Source organism: Ctenocephalides felis, unplaced genomic scaffold (genome assembly GCF_003426905.1).
Source record: "Ctenocephalides felis isolate EL2017-DRISC unplaced genomic scaffold, ASM342690v1 CF-g0.4_SCAFFOLD_03428, whole genome shotgun sequence".
NCBI classification, from domain to species: Eukaryota; Metazoa; Arthropoda; class Insecta; order Siphonaptera; family Pulicidae; genus Ctenocephalides; species Ctenocephalides felis.
In genome coordinates this window covers 48798-67859 of record NW_020539582.1, presented here as the reverse complement: position 1 = coordinate 67859, position 19062 = coordinate 48798, and the positions used below count along the sequence as shown (strand labels likewise).

General features: G+C 36.6%; 7 non-coding genes across 7 annotated transcripts; all 7 read left to right on the top strand.

Moving 5' to 3' along the window:
* Nucleotides 1–297: 297 nt before the first annotated feature.
* On the top strand, nt 298–369 carry Trnap-ugg. Its single transcript has one exon. It is a non-coding gene; the product is annotated as a tRNA-Pro (tRNA).
* Nucleotides 370–830: 461 nt separating this feature from the next.
* On the top strand, nt 831–904 carry Trnat-ggu. Its single transcript has one exon. It is a non-coding gene; the product is annotated as a tRNA-Thr (tRNA).
* A 949-nt stretch (nt 905–1853) lies between these two features.
* On the top strand, nt 1854–1925 carry Trnap-agg. Its single transcript has one exon. It is a non-coding gene; the product is annotated as a tRNA-Pro (tRNA).
* Nucleotides 1926–3162: 1237 nt separating this feature from the next.
* On the top strand, nt 3163–3234 carry Trnap-ugg. Its single transcript has one exon. It is a non-coding gene; the product is annotated as a tRNA-Pro (tRNA).
* A 2575-nt stretch (nt 3235–5809) lies between these two features.
* Nucleotides 5810–5881, top strand: Trnap-agg. Its single transcript has one exon. It is a non-coding gene; the product is annotated as a tRNA-Pro (tRNA).
* Nucleotides 5882–7144: 1263 nt separating this feature from the next.
* Nucleotides 7145–7216, top strand: Trnap-ugg. Its single transcript has one exon. It is a non-coding gene; the product is annotated as a tRNA-Pro (tRNA).
* Nucleotides 7217–11115: 3899 nt separating this feature from the next.
* Nucleotides 11116–11186, top strand: Trnap-ugg. The gene has a single exon. It is a non-coding gene; the product is annotated as a tRNA-Pro (tRNA).
* The last annotated feature ends 7876 nt before the right edge of the window (nt 11187–19062 follow it).

The following is a 19062-nucleotide window of genomic DNA, read 5'->3' as shown; positions in this document are numbered from 1 at the left end:
GGGAGGTATCGGGATAAATACCGTACGAGCCCCGGACATATCTTTAAATTTGAGCACATATTATTTACTACAGTATTGTATATTGGATCGAAAATATATTATTTACAACAATGTTGTACATTAGTTCCAACACAAACACGCACTGAATGAAACTCGTGGCTTGTTGGTCTAGGGTTATGATTTCGGCTTAGATATTAAACGTAAGCGGCAAATCATGTGTAAAATGTGTTTATTGAGTAGAACCCGTGGCATGTTGTACATTGGATGGAACACAAATACGCAGTGGGTACAACCCGTGGCTCGTTGGCCTAGGGGTATGATTCCCGCTTTGGGTGCGGGAGGTCCCGGGTTCAAATCCCGGACGAGCCCGGACTTTTCTTTAAATTCGAGCACATATTATTTACTACAATGTTGTACATTGGATGCAACACAAACACGCACTGGGTAGAACATGTGGTTAGTTGGTCTAGGGGTATGATTCCCGCTTTAGGTGGGGGAGGTCCCGGGTCAAATCCTGGACGATCGCGGGCATTTCTTTTAATTCGAGCGCATATTATTTATTACATGGGGGTACAGCGTTTCAGAAGCTGTCCCTCAAACCGAAAGTAGACTTTGTATAGTTTATAGGAATGAAGTAAATATTAACTATTTGTGTGTAAAGTGAATCGGGCCCGATGTATGGACAGGTACTGGGCACTGGTTGCGCCGTGGGTTACAGATTAGTGTAGTTTATTGGGTATAAGAATAATCGTTGTTTATACCCATTATTGTTCAATAAGTATAATTATTGTTTATGCTATATATAATTTAATTATCAAGCAGCAATAAGAGCCTCCGTGGCGCATTTGGCTTGTGCGTTCGGCTGGTAACCGAAAGGTTGGTGGTTCGAGCCAACCCGGGGGCGTAAAGTAGTTTTTATTTATTATACTCTGAAATATTCAATGCATATTGTTTATACCAAATAGTATTTGATGACTATATTATTTATCATATATGTAGTTTACACGAGCCCAGACATATCTTTAAATTCGAGCACATATTATTTACTACAGTATTGTGTATTGGATCGAGAACATATTATTTACAACATTGTTGTACATTGGTTCCAACACAAACACGCACTGAATAAAACTCGTGGCTTGTTGGTCTAGCGTTATGATTTCGGCTTAGATATTAAACGTAAGAGGCAAATCATGTGTAAAATGTGTTTATTGGGGTGCGGGCATTTCTTTAAATTCGAGTGGCTATTATTGGTAGGTCTAGGGGTATGATTTCTGCTTAAGGTGCGGGATGTCCCGGGTTCAAATCCCGGACGAGACCGGACATTTCTTCAAATTCGAGTACCTATTATTTACTACAATGTTTTATATTGGATCGTTGGTTTAGGGGTACGATTTCTGCTTAAGGTACGGGATGTCCCGGGTTCAAATTCCGGACGAGCCCGGACATTTCTTTAAACTCGAGTACATATTATTTACTACAATATTGTATATTGGATCGAAAATATATTATTTAGTACAATGTTGTACATTGTAACCAACACAAACACACACTGGGTGAAACCGGCGGCTAGTTGGTCTAGGGGTATGATTTCCGTTTTGGGTGCGTGAGGTCCCGGGTTTAAATCACGGACGAGCTCGGACATTTCTTTAAATTCGAGCACATATTATTTACTACAATAATGTATATTAGATCAAGAACATATTATTTACTACAATGTTGTACATTGGATGCAACACAAACACGCACTGGATAGAACCCGTGGCTCGTTGGTCTAGGGGTATGGTTTTGGCTTAGATAATAAACGTAAGTGGCAAATCATGTGTAAAATGTGTTTATCGAGTATACCGCGTGGCTCGTAGGTCTAGGGGTATGATTTTTGCTTAGGGTGCGGGAGGTCCCGGGTTCAAATCCCGGACGAGCCCGGACTTTTCTTTAAATTCGAGCACATATTATTTACTACAATGTTGTACATTGGATGCAACATGGGTTCCAGATTAGTGTAGATATAAGTTCCATGTTAGAATAAGCAATGTTTTAGGATAAGTGATTATTAAATGTAAATATAGGTTAGTTAATTAAGTAACGAACAAACGCCTTTTCATTAGTAATATTTAAAGTAACTAGTCTCTTACAGGATCGCGACGTCACGGTAAGGTTGTAGAAAAACCGCGAATGTTCAAACAATAATAATATATTAGAGCATGACTAAAGGAGTATAGTAAAAAAATGAAAGGATATTCATGACAAATAAAAAGGTGTCCATGACAATATATATAGTTCACCCCTACTATTATCAGCATTACGACAAGGGTCTGCGAGCGAAAATGTTTAATATTTATACCCTAGAATATTCAATAAAAATTGTTTATATCTAATAGTATATCATGATTTTATTGTTTATCATATATATAGTTTATTACTAGTTTTATCAGCATTATGACAAGGGCCTATTGTAATTATTGTTTGTGTTATATATAATTTACTCCTATTATTATCAACAGCACAACAAGAGCCTCCGTGGCGCAATTGGCTAGCGCGTTCGGCTGCTAACCGAAATAGTATTTCATGATTTTATTGTTTATCATATGTATAGTTTACCCGTTGGGCTTTAACCGAAAGGTTGGTGGATTGAACCCGCCCGGGGGCGTACAATAATTGTTATTCATACCCATTATTGTTCAATAATTATAATTATTGTTTATGCTATATATAATTTACTCCTACTATTATCAACAGCGCGATAAGAGCCTCCGTGGCGCAATTGGCTAGCGCGTTCGGCTAATAGCCCAAAGGTTCGTGGTTCGACCCCACCCAGGCGCGTAAAGCAGTTATTGTTTATACTCTGGAATATTCAATGCATATTGTATATACTCAATAGTATTTGATGATTATATTATTCATTTCTTTGAATTCGAGCACATATTATTTACTACAGTATTGTATATTGGATCGAAAACATATTATTTACAACAATGTTGTACATTAGTTCCAACACAAACACGCACTGAATAAAACTCGTGGCTTGTTGGTCTAGGGTTATGATTTCGGCTTAGATATTAAACGTAAGCGGCAAATCATGTGTAAAATGTGTTTATTGAGTAGAACCCGTGGCATGTTGTACATTGGATGGAACACAAATACGCAGTGGCTACAACCCGTGGCTCGTTGGTCTAGGGGTATGATTTTCGCTTTGGGTGCGGGAGGTCCCGTGTTCAAATCCCGGACGAGCCCGAACCTTTCTTTAAATTCGAGCACATATTATTTACTACATTGTTGTACATTGGATGCAACACAAACACGCACTGCGTAGAACATGTGGTTTCTTGGTCTAGGGGTATGATTCGCGTTGTGGGTGGGGGATGTCCCGGGTTCAAATCCCGGACGAGCGCGGGCATTTCTTTCAATTCGAGCGCATATTATTTATTACATGGGGGTACAGCGTTTCAGAAGCTGTCCCTCAAACCGAAAGTAGACTTTGTATAGTTTGTATAGTTTATAGGAGTGAAGTAAATGTTAACTATTTGTGTGTGAAGTGAATCGGGCCCGATGTATGAACAGGTATTGGGCATTGGTTGCGCCGTGGGTTACCGATTAGTGTAGTTTATTGGGTATAAGAATAATTGTTATTTATACCCATTATTCTTCATTAATTATATATATTGTTTATGCTATATATAATTTACTCCTACTATTATCAAGAAGCGGTAAGAGCCTCCGTGGCGCAATTGGCTAGCGCGTTCGGTTGTTAACCGAAAGTTTCGTGGTTTGAGCCCACCCGGGGGCGTACAGTAGTCATTATTTATACTCTGGAATATTCAATGCATATTGTTTATACCCAATAGTATTTGATGATTATATTATTCATCATATATGCAGTTTACACGAGCCCGGACATTTCTTTAAATTCGAGCACATATTATTTACTACAGTAATGTATATTGGATCGAGAACATATTATTTACAACATTGTTGTACATTGGTTCCAACACAAACAACGCACTGAATAAAACTCGTGGCTTGTTGGTCTACAATACATACCCATTATTGTTCAATAATTATAATTATTGTTTATGCTATATATAATTTACTCCTACTATTATCAACAGCGCGATAAGAGCCTCCGTGGCGCAATTGGCTAGCGTTTCTGCTGTTAACCGAAAGGTTGGTGGTTCGAGCCCACCCGGGGACGTAAACTAGTTACTGTTTATACTCTGTAATATTCAATGCACATTGTTTATACCCAATAGTATTTGATGATTATATTATTCATCATATATATATATATATATATATATATATATATATATATATATATATATAATTTGCACGAGCCCGGACCTTCCTTTAAATTCGGGCGCATATTGTTTACCACAATGTTGTACATTGGATGCAACACAAACACGCACTGGGTAGAAAATGTGGTTAGTTGGTCTAGGGGTATGATTCCCGCTTTAGGTGGGGGAGGTCCCGGGTCAAATCCTGGACGAGCGCGGGCATTTCTTTTAATTCGAGCGCATATTATTTATTACATGGGGGTACAGCGTTTCAGAAGCTGTCCCTCAAACCGAAAGTAGACTTTGTATAGTTTGTATAGTTTATAGGAGTGAAGTAAATGTTAACTATTTGTACGATGTATGGACAGGTACTGGGCACTGGTTGCGCCGTGGGTTACAGATTAGTGTAGTTTATTGGGTATAAGAATAATCGTTGTTTATACCCATTATTGTTCAATAAGTATAATTATTGTTTATGCTATATATAATTTAATTATCAAGCAGCAATAAGAGCCTCCGTGGCGCAATTGGCTTGTGCGTTCGGCTGGTAACCGAAAGGTTGGTGGCTCGAGCCAACCCGGGGGCGTAAAGTAGTTTTTATTTATACTCTGAAATATTCAATGCATATTGTTTATACCAAATAGTATTTGATGATTATATTATTTATCATATATGTAGTTTACACGAGCCCAGACATATCTTTAAATTCGAGCACATATTATTTACTACAGTATTGTATATTGGATCGAGAACATATTATTTACAACATTGTTGTACATTGGTTCCAACACAAACACGCACTGAATAAAACTCGTGGCTTGTTGGTCTAGGGTTATGATTTCGGCTTAGATATTAAACGTAAGAGACAAATCATGTGTAAAATGTGTTTATTGGGGTGCGGGCATTTCTTTAAATTCGAGTGCCTATTATTGGTTGGTCTAGGGGTATGATTTCTGCTTAAGGTGCGGGATGTCCCGGGTTCAAATCCCGGACGAGCTCGGACATTTCTTCAAATTCGAGTACCTATTATTTACTACAATGTTTTATATTGGATCGTTGGTTTAGGGGTACGATTTCTGCTTAAGGTACGGGATGTCCCGGGTTCAAATTCCGGACGAGCCCGGACATTTCTTCAAACTCGAGTACATATTATTTACTACAATATTGTATATTGGATCGAAAATATATTATTTACTACAATGTTGTACATTGTATCCAACACAAACACACACTGGGTGAAACCGGCGGCTCGTTGGTCTAGGGGTATGATTTCCGTTTTGGGTGCGTGAGGTCCCGGGTTTAAATCCCGGACGAGCTCGGACATTTCTTTAAATTCGAGCACATATTATTTACTACAATAATGTATATTAGATCAAGAACATATTATTTACTACAATGTTGTACATTGAATGCAACACAAACACGCACTGGATAGAACCCGTGGCTCGTTGGTCTAGGGTTATGATTTTGGCTTAGATAATAAACGTAAGTGGCAAATCATGTGTAAAATGTGTTTATTGAGTATACCGCGTGGCTCGTAGGTCTAGGGGTATGATTTTTGCTTAGGGTGCGGGAGGTCCCGGGTTCAAATCCCGGACGAGCCCGTACTTTTCTTTAAATTCGAGCACATATTATTTACTACAATGTTGTACATTGGATGCAACATGGGTTCCAGATTAGTGTAGATATAAGTTCCATGTTAGAATAAGCAATGTTTTAGGATAAGTGATTATTAAATGTAAATATAGGTTAGTTAATTAAGTAACGAACAAACGCCTTTTCATTAGTAATATTTAAAGTAACTAGTCTCTTACAGGATCGCGACGTCACGGTAAGGTTGTAGAAAAACCGCGAATGTTCAAACAATAATAATATATTAGAGCATGACTAAAGGAGTATAGTAAAAAAATGAAAGGATATTCATGACAAATAAAAAGGTGTCCATGACAATATATATAGTTTACCCCTACTATTATCAGCATTACGACAAGGGTCTGCGAGCGAAAATGTTTAATATTTATACCCTAGAATATTCAATAAAAATTGTTTACATCTAATAGTATTTCATGATTTTATTGTTTATCATATATATATATATATATATATATATATATATATAGTTTATCCCTAGTTTTATCAGCATTATGACAAGGGCCTATTGTAATTATTGTTTGTGTTATATATAATTTACTCCTATTATTATCAACAGCACAACAAGAGCCTCCGTGGCGCAATTGGCTAGCGCGTTCGGCTGCTAACCGAAATAGTATTTCATGATTTTATTGTTTATCATATGTATAGTTTACCCGTTGGGCTTTAACCGAAAGGTTGGTGGATTGAACCCGCCCGGGGGCGTACAATAATTGTTATTCATACCCATTATTGTTCAATAATTATAATTATTGTTTATGCTATATATAATTTACTCCTACTATTATCAACAGCGCGATAAGAGCCTCCGTGGCGCAATTGGCTAGCGCGTTCGGCTAATAGCCCAAAGGTTCGTGGTTCGACCCCACCCAGGCGCGTAAAGCAGTTATTGTTTATACTCTGGAATATTCAATGCATATTGTATATACTCAATAGTATTTGATGATTATATTATTCATTTCTTTAAATTCGAGCACATATTATTTACTACAGTATTGTATATTGGATCGAAAACATATTATTTACAACAATGTTGTACATTAGTTCCAACACAAACACGCACTGAATAAAACTCGTGGCTTGTTGGTCTAGGGTTATGATTTTGGCTTAGATATTAAACGTAAGCGGCAAATCATGTGTAAAATGTGTTTATTGAGTAGAACCCGTGGCATGTTGTACATTGGATGGAACACAAATACGCAGTGGGTACAACCCGTGGCTCGTTGGTCTAGGGGTATGATTTTCGCTTTGGGTGCGGGAGGTCCCGTGTTCAAATCCCGGACGAGCCCGGACCTTTCTTTAAATTCGAGCACATATTATTTACTACATTGTTGTACATTGGATGCAACACAAACACGCACTGCGTAGAACATGTGGTTTCTTGGTCTAGGGGTATGATTCGCGTTATGGGTGGGGGATGTCCCGGGTTCAAATCCCGGACGAGCGCGGGCATTTCTTTCAATTCGAGCGCATATTATTTATTACATGGGGGTACAGCGTTTCAGAAGCTGTCCCTCAAACCGAAAGTAGACTTTGTATAGTTTGTATAGTTTATAGGAGTGAAGTAAATGTTAACTATTTGTGTGTGAAGTGAATCGGGGCCCGATGTATGACAGGTATTGGGCATTGTTGCGCCGTGGGTTACCGATTAGTGTAGTTTATTGGGTATAAGAATAATTGTTATTTATACCCATTATTCTTCATTAATTATATATATTGTTTATGCTATATAATTTACTCCTACTATTATCAAGAAGCGGTAAGAGCCTCCGTGGCGCAATTGGCTAGCGCGTTCGGTTGTTAACCGAAAGTTTCGTGGTTTGAGCCCACCCGGGGCGTACAGTAGTCATTATTTATACTCTGGAATATTCAATGCATATTGTTTATACCCAATAGTATTTGATGATTATATTATTCATCATATATGCAGTTTACACGAGCCCGGACATTTCTTTAATTCGAGCACATATTATTTACTACAGTAATGTATATTGGATCGAGAACATATTTTTACAACATTGTTGTACATTGGTTCCAACACAAACAACGCACTGAATAAAACTCGTGGCTTGTTGGTCTACAATACATACCCATTATTGTTCAATAATTATAATTATTGTTTATGCTATATATAATTTACTCCTACTATTATCAACAGCGCGATAAGAGCCTCCGTGGCGCAATTGGCTAGCGTTTCTGCTGTTAACCGAAGGTTGGTGGTTCGAGCCCACCCGGGACGTAAACTAGTTACTGTTATACTCTGTAATATTCAATGCACATTGTTTATACCCAATAGTATTTGATGATTATATTATTCATCATATTATATATATATATATATATATATATATATATATATATATAATTTGCACGAGCCCGGACCTTCCTTTAAATTCGGGCGCATATTGTTTACCACAATGTTGTACATTGGATGCAACACAAACACGCACTGGGTAGAAAATGTGGTTAGTTGGTCTAGGGGTATGATTCCCGCTTTAGGTGGGGGAGGTCCCGGGTCAAATCCTGGACGAGCGCGGGCATTTCTTTTAATTCGAGCGCATATTATTTATTACATGGGGGTACAGCGTTTCAGAAGCTGTCCCTCAAACCGAAAGTAGACTTTGTATAGTTTGTATAGTTTATAGGAGTGAAGTAAATGTTAACTATTTGTACGATGTATGGACAGGTACTGGGCACTGGTTGCGCCGTGGGTTACAGATTAGTGTAGTTTATTGGGTATAAGAATAATCGTTGTTTATACCCTTATTGTTCAATAAGTATAATTATTGTTTATGCTATATATAATTTAATTATCAAGCAGCAATAAGAGCCTCCGTGGCGCAATTGGCTTGTGCGTTCGGCTGGTAACCGAAAGGTTGGTGGCTCGAGCCAACCCGGGGGCGTAAAGTAGTTTTTATTTATACTCTGAAATATTCAATGCATATTGTTTATACCAAATAGTATTTGATGATTATATTATTTATCATATATGTAGTTTACACGAGCCCAGACATATCTTTAAATTCGAGCACATATTATTTACTACAGTATTGTATATTGGATCGAGAACATATTATTTACAACATTGTTGTACATTGGTTCCAACACAAACACGCACTGAATAAAACTCGTGGCTTGTTGGTCTAGGGTTATGATTTCGGCTTAGATATTAAACGTAAGAGACAAATCATGTGTAAAATGTGTTTATTGGGGTGCGGGCATTTCTTTAAATTCGAGTGCCTATTATTGGTTGGTCTAGGGGTATGATTTCTGCTTAAGGTGCGGGATGTCCCGGGTTCAAATCCCGGACGAGCTCGGACATTTCTTCAAATTCGAGTACCTATTATTTACTACAATGTTTTTATATTGGATCGTTGGTTTAGGGGTACGATTTCTGCTTAAGGTACGGGATGTCCCGGTTTCAAATTCCGGACGAGCCCGGACATTTCTTTAAACTCGAGTACATATTATTTACTACAATATTGTATATTGGATCGAAAATATATTATTTACTACAATGTTGTACATTGTATCCAACACAAACACCACTGGTTGAAACCGGCGGCTCGTTGGTCTAGGGGTATGATTTCCGTTTTGGGTGCGTGAGGTCCCGGGTTTAAATCCCGGACGAGCTCGGACATTTCTTAAATTCGAGCACATATTATTTACTACAATAATGTATATTAGATCAAGAACATATTATTTACTACAATGTTGTACATTGATGCAACACAAACACGCACTGGATAGAACCCGTGGCTCGTTGGTCTAGGGTTATGATTTTGGCTTAGATAATAAACGTAAGTGGCAAATCATGTGTAAAATGTGTTTATTGAGTATACCGCGTGGCTCGTAGGTCTAGGGTATGATTTTTGCTTAGGGTGCGGGAGGTCCCGGGTTCAAATCCCGGACGAGCCCGTACTTTTCTTTAAATTCGAGCACATATTATTTACTACAATGTTGTACATTGGATGCAACATGGGTTCCAGATTAGTGTAGATATAAGTTCCATGTTAGAATAAGCAATGTTTTAGGATAAGTGATTATTAAATGTAAATATAGGTTAGTTAATTAAGTAACGAACAAACGCCTTTTCATTAGTAATATTTAAAGTAACTAGTCTCTTACAGGATCGCGACGTCACGGTAAGGTTGTAGAAAAACCGCGAATGTTCAAACAATAATAATATATTAGAGCATGACTAAAGGAGTATAGTAAAAAAATGAAAGGATATTCATGACAAATAAAAAGGTGTCCATGACAATATATATAGTTTACCCCTACTATTATCAGCATTACGACAAGGGTCTGCGAGCGAAAATGTTTAATATTTATACCCTAGAATATTCAATAAAAATTGTTTACATCTAATAGTATTTTATGATTTTATTGTTTATCATATATATATATATATATATATATATATATATATATATATATAGTTTATCCCTAGTTTTATCAGCATTATGACAAGGGCCTATTGTAATTATTGTTTGTGTTATATATAATTTACTCCTATTATTATCAACAGCACAACAAGAGCCTCCGTGGCGCAATTGGCTAGCGCGTTCGGCTGCTAACCGAAATAGTATTTCATGATTTTATTGTTTATCATATGTATAGTTTACCCGTTGGGCTTTAACCGAAAGGTTGGTGGATTGAACCCACCCGGGGGCGTACAATAATTGTTATTCATACCCATTATTGTTCAATAATTATAATTATTGTTTATGCTATATATAATTTACTCCTACTATTATCAACAGCGCGATAAGAGCCTTCGTGGCGCAGTTGGCTAGCGCGTTTGGCTAATAACACAAAGGGTCGTGGTTCGCCCCACCCGGGGGCGTAAAGCAGTTATTGTTTATACTCTGGAATATTAAATGCATATTGTACATACTCAATAGTATTTGATGATTATATTATTCATTTCTTTAAATTCGAGCACATATTATTTACTACAGTATTGTATATTGAATCGAAAACATATTATTTACAACAATGTTGTACATTGGTTCCAACACAAACATGCACTGGATAAAACCCGTTGCTTGTTGGTCTAGGGTTATGATTTTGGCTTAGATATTAAACGTAAGTGACAAATCATGTGTAAAATGTTTTTATTGAGTAGAACCCGTGGCATGTTGTACATTGGATGCAACACAAACACGTAGTGGGTACAACCCGTGGCTCGTTGGTCTAGGGTATGATTTCCGCTTTGGGTGCGGGAGGTCCCGGGTTCAAATCCCGGACGAGCCCGGACCTTTCTTTCAATTCGAGCACATATTGTTTACTATAATGTTGTACATTGGATGCAACACAAACACGCACTGCGTAGAACATGTGGTTTCTTGGTCTAGGGGTATGATTCCCGCTTTGGGTGACGGAGGTCCCGGGTTCAAATCCTCGACGAGCGCGGGCATTTCTTTCAATTCGAGCGCATATTATTTATTACATGGGGGTACAGCGTTTCAGAAGCTGTCCCTCAAACCGAAAGTAGACTTTGTATAGTTTGTATAGTTTATAGGAGTGTAGTAAATTTTAACTATTTGTGTGTGAAGTGAATCGGGCTCGATGTATGAACAGGTATTGGGCATTGGTTGCGCCGTGGGTTACCGATTAGTGTAGTTTATTGGGTATAAGATAATATTATTTATACCCATTATTCTTCAATAATTATATTATTGTTTATGCTATATATAATTTACTCCTACTATTATCAAGAAGCGGTAAGAGCCTCCGTGGCGCAATTGGCTAGCGCGTTCGGTTGTTAACCGAAAGTTTCTTGGTTTGAGCCCACCCGGGGGCGTACAGTAGTCATTATTTATACTCTGGAATATTCAATGCATATTGTTCATACCCAATAGTATTTGATGATTATATTATTCATCATATGTAGTTTACACGAGCCCGATTTCTTTAAATTCGAGCACATTTATTACTACAGTAATGTATATTGGATCGAGAACATATTATTTACAACATTGTTGTACATTGGTTCCAACACAAACACGCACTGAATAAAACTCGTGGCTTGTTGGTCTACAATACATACCCTTATTGTTCAATAATTATAATTATGTTTATGCTATATATAATTACTAACTCCTACTATTGTCAACAGCGCGATAGAGCCTCCGTGGCGCAATTGGCTAGCGCGTTCCGCTGTTAACCGAAAGGTTTGGTGGTTCGAGCCCACCCGGGGGCGTAAAGTAGTTACTGTTTATACTCTGTAATATTCAATGCACATTGTTTATACCCTAGTCATTGATATTATATTATTCTTATATATAATATATATATATATATATATAGTAAGGGCCCTTCCTTTACACGGCACTCTGGGGTACAAACACACGGTCCCATACTACAACGGATCAAAATCCGACATCCTCCGACTACACGACTCTTATTACGGCGGTAATTTGGTCAACAGCCCATAAGTTCGTTATGCAAGTGTATGATTTAACTTTTGTTATTCGACTTATCTTTTAGACATGCCTGATTTAGACATGCCGCCTAATACACTTTTTGAGCTGACTACTGCGTCGCGCCCATTTTTGGATAAAGTGTCAATGTCCTACCGTCATTTTGTCCCGTATTTACTCCTACTTAAGTTTGTATTTCTTGGTCTCCATACAACGCGAATAAAAATGGTGCGATTTGTACCAACTCTGATCTCTCATAACACGGTTCCATACTGCACTATGTAAGTTCCTAGAACGCACTACGATTAGCCTGAATTGTAAAGTGAAATACGTTTTCTTATAGCCGGTTCCTATACTGCACGTACGCACTTGCCGCGTAAAGCGAGGGTTTACTGTATATATATATATAATATATATATATATATGTGACGATTGGGGTTTGACGCCCCCTTCTTTGGGTTGCCAATGGCTGTCAAATATTATATTCTATCCTTGCACCCCCATTCGAAGGGTTACCTTAACACTCCAATTGCCCGCTAAAGTACCTGTATTACCTGTGGGGTTTAGTAAGCTACTATACGAATGAAACCAAGATTACTTTAATAACTAAATCTGTTTAATAGTCAATAATACATCGCGTATGTATTTTTGGAACTTGACTGTACTGCATACAGTCAATGTTCCCCTAACTAATATTACTTTTCTTATATCATGGTATATGTGCTTATAGGGACATACGAGGGTAGAATACTACAAGCTTATAATTTACATTATCTGACCTTTAAGCTGGACCTGTCTTGTTGCACAACACACACACAACTAACACTAACGTATCCCAAGGCGTTCGCCTATGGGATACGTCTTAGATGGCTGTTACTTCTTAATTGCAAGGATCTCCAGAGCGTCTGCCTCGATGGACCCCAAGAACCAATAGATAGTTAGGGGTAGTGGTAGGGATGGTGTACCCTGGGATTGACGACTATCAGGCGACAATAATTATCAATACGACGACAATTATGATTATCGTCACACGCCCCCCTGTCACACCAGAGCCGTTCTCGGCTCTAAAAATTGTTGCTAATTCTTGATAAATCCAGTTCTAATTCATGTTTGGGGTCCACGACCCGGTATTCATAATTGTTGGCTGCCCGTCCGGAGTCGGTTTACTTAATATGAATTTGAGCGTAGACTGTAGTTGTGGGTGTGTGCCTTCAGTAATTGTGCTTCGCGGCCAGATATATGACGTATTGGGTTCCTACTAGCTATTCCCCCCATGTGTTAACAAAGAGGTTGATGAACAACAAACAAAAAGAAATCATAATAAACATCACAAGTATTCAATAAAAACATATATAAATCGACACCATAATCTTTAAAACAAATATCAAAACTAAATTTATATATGGGTCAATTTGACCTTCAACTTGAAACTTGAACTTAATTAATTTGGTTTCCCAGAGCTCGTGTTTGAAAAAAAACTGTACTTATTTGAACTTCAAATCGCGATGTTATTTAAATTAGACACAAAGAAAAACTACCATTTATACATAATGCTACAAACAAAAAGAAAATTACAACGTGGAAAGATTAAGATGTTACTAAAAGAGAACGTTTTCTTGTACAATTTTTTTCAGATTACGCTATCTTGAAACAACCTAACCTATGTGTGTGGCTGTTACCTATTTTCTCTTGGTTGTAGTATTAGTTATTATAAAATACACGTACCCAGATCTAAATTAGTTCGCCAGAATCAATGAGCCCCGATAATATGGACAATATGTAGTGACGCGTTGAAAAACATAAATAAATAACTAATGTGACGATAACAATGAAAAATTTATTACCTCTGCTTCAAACTGACTCAATTTCTTAATAACTAAATGACTAACGAGCGCGACATTTACAGTAATTCAGCCTCTACTGGTGTGATGACCCCCAAACACAAGACCACAGATGGGGGCTAAGATCTAGTTATCCTTCTTGCTTCCCCCGCAGCGCCCAACCATAATAACACTAGACCGACCGCTTATGCCCACCCAAAAACAATGGCACTTACAATCACCTGTGCAAGCGGGGCACACCCAGAGTTCCCCAGCTCGGCACAAGGGCCCTCAAAGGTTGCCCCCTTTGCGGGGAAATGGCGACGTGCGACCTATGGCGCCATTCCAGTCTCACTGAAGGTACCTTCGCAAATAATCCTATAATTTCATACAATAATTGTCACATATATTCAACGGCTGCGGGTTTGATTAAGGGCGGTTTCCCCGATTGAAACCGTACGCGTCCATCGATTTGGACATCTCAATGGTCCGCTCTCGTGGACAACTGGGCCCGGCTTTAAACATTAAAATTCTCATATACGCATAAAACAAAAACGTACATCCGATATGGCGTCCCGATATAAGCCTGCAGACTTATATTTATATAATCTTGTTGCAACAAACAAACCTTTTCTCAACAAACGAAAATTCCTATATCACGTTCCTGCACCATGACAACTAAATATCCTAATATATCCTAAAACTTAATTCTACAACCTATCTAAGGGAGGGGGAGGGGAATCTTAAGTCTAAACTAATATTATTATTATATTTTAAAAAAAAGTAAATGATTTTTTTTCCAATCATATGTCTCTACCGAGAAAAAAAATCTTTTACTGCGAATTTTACCCGAAATGAATCGCGTCGTATAAATCTATGCTGGGGCCACTTGCCCCCGACCCTCGGACTAAAGCTACGTCAACCGACGGTCGAACTGTCTAAGGTATATTCATAAAAGAAAAAGAAAAAACGTAATATTGAAAATAAATAATTAACAAAGGTGGTGAAGGCTACGACACGATCCATCAGTTTATATATTCCTTTATATAAACTAAACATACTTATTCTTGATTCTGAAAATCAACTTCGCCCTATCTCTAATACTCCATACATACTTGTTTCCTTTATTAATTTCCTCGTTTCATTAACTCTTATTTGCCATATCGGACCCCTTAATCAGGATTGGGCGGTCAAAAACACGAGCCAATAACTATTGACGAGACAGAATTAAAATATTTTCAATGAAATTCAAATCGTAGTTTGTCCATATAAAAGGGCGTCACGAACATTTAACAAAACGCCGACGGTATAAATGCGGTAATACACTACAAACGTTCGTTTGGTTTGATTTACGGTGACATTATCAATAAACAAAAAAAAACATGACGAAAATAATAGTTTACATCTAATTTTAATCATTGTCATACTTTACAGAGATAAAACTATTATATAATAACACTTAAACAATAGGGCCACCATAACACATTTAACTTATCGATTAAAAAATTTGCCCTCTATACTCTCAATACCTTGTAGCAAAGGCTATAAACTCTATCCGTAAACCAAACGAAACCTTTCGCGACGTACGGCTAAAAAAACGACACAACGATATATACATATATAAAACAAAACATTATTCGAATATATTAAAATGGCGAACAGAACGGATAATGCAATAATGATAAATAGGATAAAAACTTTAAAAGTGACGAAGTTACGCGTATGATAGAAAAACTAAGTGTTATAGAATAATAAAACATTAAAATTAATAAGAATTAGGCAAATGTGAAGAAAAAAAGCTACTTGATCAAAAAAAAAACTGCGAAAGAGTGTCACTGGCCGTTCTAGCTGTATGACGCACACAACTAGAGCGTTTATCCAACCGTCGGGTACAGGTCCGTACTTGGCAAGACCGAGTGAAACCCTTACCAGTGTCCCTGCGCCCGCAGAGATATGACTTCTAAAAGACACTTTGTGCCTGCAATCTGCTCTAATTAACGAAGGTTGGCTAGTCCTTTCGTTACCGTGCCGCATGCGATGTATAACTGGACTGGTCCCGATAGCCGTTGTGATCGTTATGCAAAGAAATCATATCCCAATCCTATTATTAGTAGGATCGGTCGGATAAAGCCGCGAATAGAGCACCAGACAATGGTGACCCGGCAGAACTGAGGCCAACATTAGTACGCGTAATAATAACAAAAGGGAAAATATTTAGAAACGAAAAGAAAAACATTATCAAAATTAAATTATTAAAACTAATAATCATAATCAAAATTATTAAAACTAATTCATTATTGCATCATCTTACGAAAAAACACGAAAATACACGAAAATATTCAACGTTAAAATATTAAGTAAGAAAAAAAAAACTATACTAATACTACCAACCAATTACTCTATACCTATTTATTACACAACAGTCCAGCTGGTCAGATATGAATAGCATGCCTATGTTTCAATAATTTGAAAAAGTTCTCCTCAGTTAGGAATAAAACAAATTCGATTCGGCACTGTCTGCCTGGCTCAAAAAACTTTGACTCTCTGCACGCGTTTCGTACGCGCCAAACATCTCACCCCGTGAGTTTCTCAAAATTCTTACAATTTTACACATAGGCACGCTAGTCTTTATACTAATTCTCCCCCGTAAAATTACTTAAAAATAAAACCAACGATAATAGCAATTTGTTAAAACTTGTTATATTGCTAATCCTACACTTGACTAACAAAAACGACAAAACAAAACTTAACTTATTCGGATAACTTTCAACTATATATTCAAATAATTTTCAACTTGAATTTTTCTATATAAAATAAAAAGTAAAAATTCTTATCTTATGAATCTAGTTGAAAAAAGTTAACAATTTTTTTTAGCTAAACTCTCATAACAGTTTAAGTAATTTACCAACGATAACATAAAAAAGAAAAACATAAATTCCTTTCTAGTAACCATTAACTTATTTAAAAGATCCTAACTATTTAATGTATATAAGTAAAAAAAAACTTAATATTTTTTACAACTTTCTTGGTCTACATAATATTCTGAACTAAGAATTCAAAAAAAAAAATAATAATAATAATAATCACACATAAGAAACCTACTTTTTTTTAAATTTCTGGTAGACCTTAATTTAATTAAATTATCCTAACTATTTTATTCCTAGCGCGTAAAAAAAAAAGTAATCTTGCCTCATTCGTCTTTAAAGATCGAAAAATTTGGTAATTACAGGGTTTGTTAACAACCGCGACTAAAAAGAAAACTAAATCAAAAATAAATGAAAACCGCTAAGACTATTTGTGTTTATCTCTATTTACATCCGTTATGTTTAAAAATATGTGTGTTAAAAATGACAACAAAATGCATTATGCGCGCGAACATTTTCAAACCGTTTAACAATCACTGAGTGTGAGTATGAAATTTTGAACTTGTACACCATGTCTGGGTGGCGCACAGGCCAGGTCAAAATCACTTAAAAAAGAGGCTGAAAGTTAAATTTCTCCGAAAAATGGCCATGTGTTTCGCGCGACCAGGCGTATCTGCGCTAAAGTGTCCCAAAAGCAAAATATTTGGGCTTACTAGAAAAAAAAATATATTCGACTATTGGAATATTATTTTAGAAAATTAAAAATATTTTTGTGGATATATTGCGATTTTTATAATAAAAGAATAAAATGAAGAAAAAAAATTGCAATTACATCTACGATTATGTGAATTTATAATTTTTATTCATTTATTTTTTTTTTATTGCTTACTATTCAAACATAATAATGTAATAATTTGTAATACTGTAAAACAAAATTGAGGAGAAAAAAATAGAATTAACTTAATAGAGCAAGAATTAAAATTGAATTCGATTAAAAAAAAATACAATTTTGTTATTTTATAAATTTTATACTATTGAATATTCAAAACTATTTGCAACGCACCAAAAAAACGCGAAAAATATAATAAAGTTTAACAAATCCATTAAAATACAACAACTAATAAAATTTCACACTCACGCCTTATTTAAAATCAAATCAATGATTTATAATTTCAAAATATTGAGATACGCGCGCTTTTTAGAAACAAAACCAGATAAACACATGTAGCGATACACATACGAAAATACACACACATAAAGAAATTGCACGACGTTTAAAATTTGATTTATTTCTATCAACTTCTATAAAAATTACGAACGCATTAAAAATACAACCGAAACACGTATACAGTGGGAGCTACTCGCTTGGTTTTTTATTAAATATTATTTAAATATAAAATAAAAAAATTGTAAGTTGGGGATCGAATACGCTTTCATCATTGTGACAATTTGGGGTTGACGCCCCCTTCTTGGGGGTTGCAATGGCTGCCAAATACTATATTCTAGCCTTGCAACCCCATTACGAAGGGTTACCTTAACACTCCAATTGCCCGCTAAAGTACCTGTAATTACCTGTGGGGGTTAGTAGCTACTATACGAATGAAACCAAGATTACTTTAATAACTAAATCTGTTTAATAGTCAATAATACATCGCGTATGTATTTGTGGAACTTGACTGTACTTGCATACAGTCAATGTTCCCTAACTAATATTACTTATTCTTATATCATGGTATATGTGCTTATAGGGACATACGAGGGGAGAATAGCTACAGCTTATAATTTACATTATCTGACCTTTAAGCTGGACCTGTCTTGTTGCACAACACACGCACAACTAACACTAACGTATCCCAAGGCGTTCGCCTATGGGATACGTCTTAGATGGCTGTTACTTCTTAATTGCAAGGATCTCCGGAGCGTCTGCCTCGATGGACCCCAAGAACCAATAGATAGTTAGGGGTAGTGGTAGGGATGGTGTACCCTGGGGTTGACGACTATCAGGCGACAATAATTATCAATA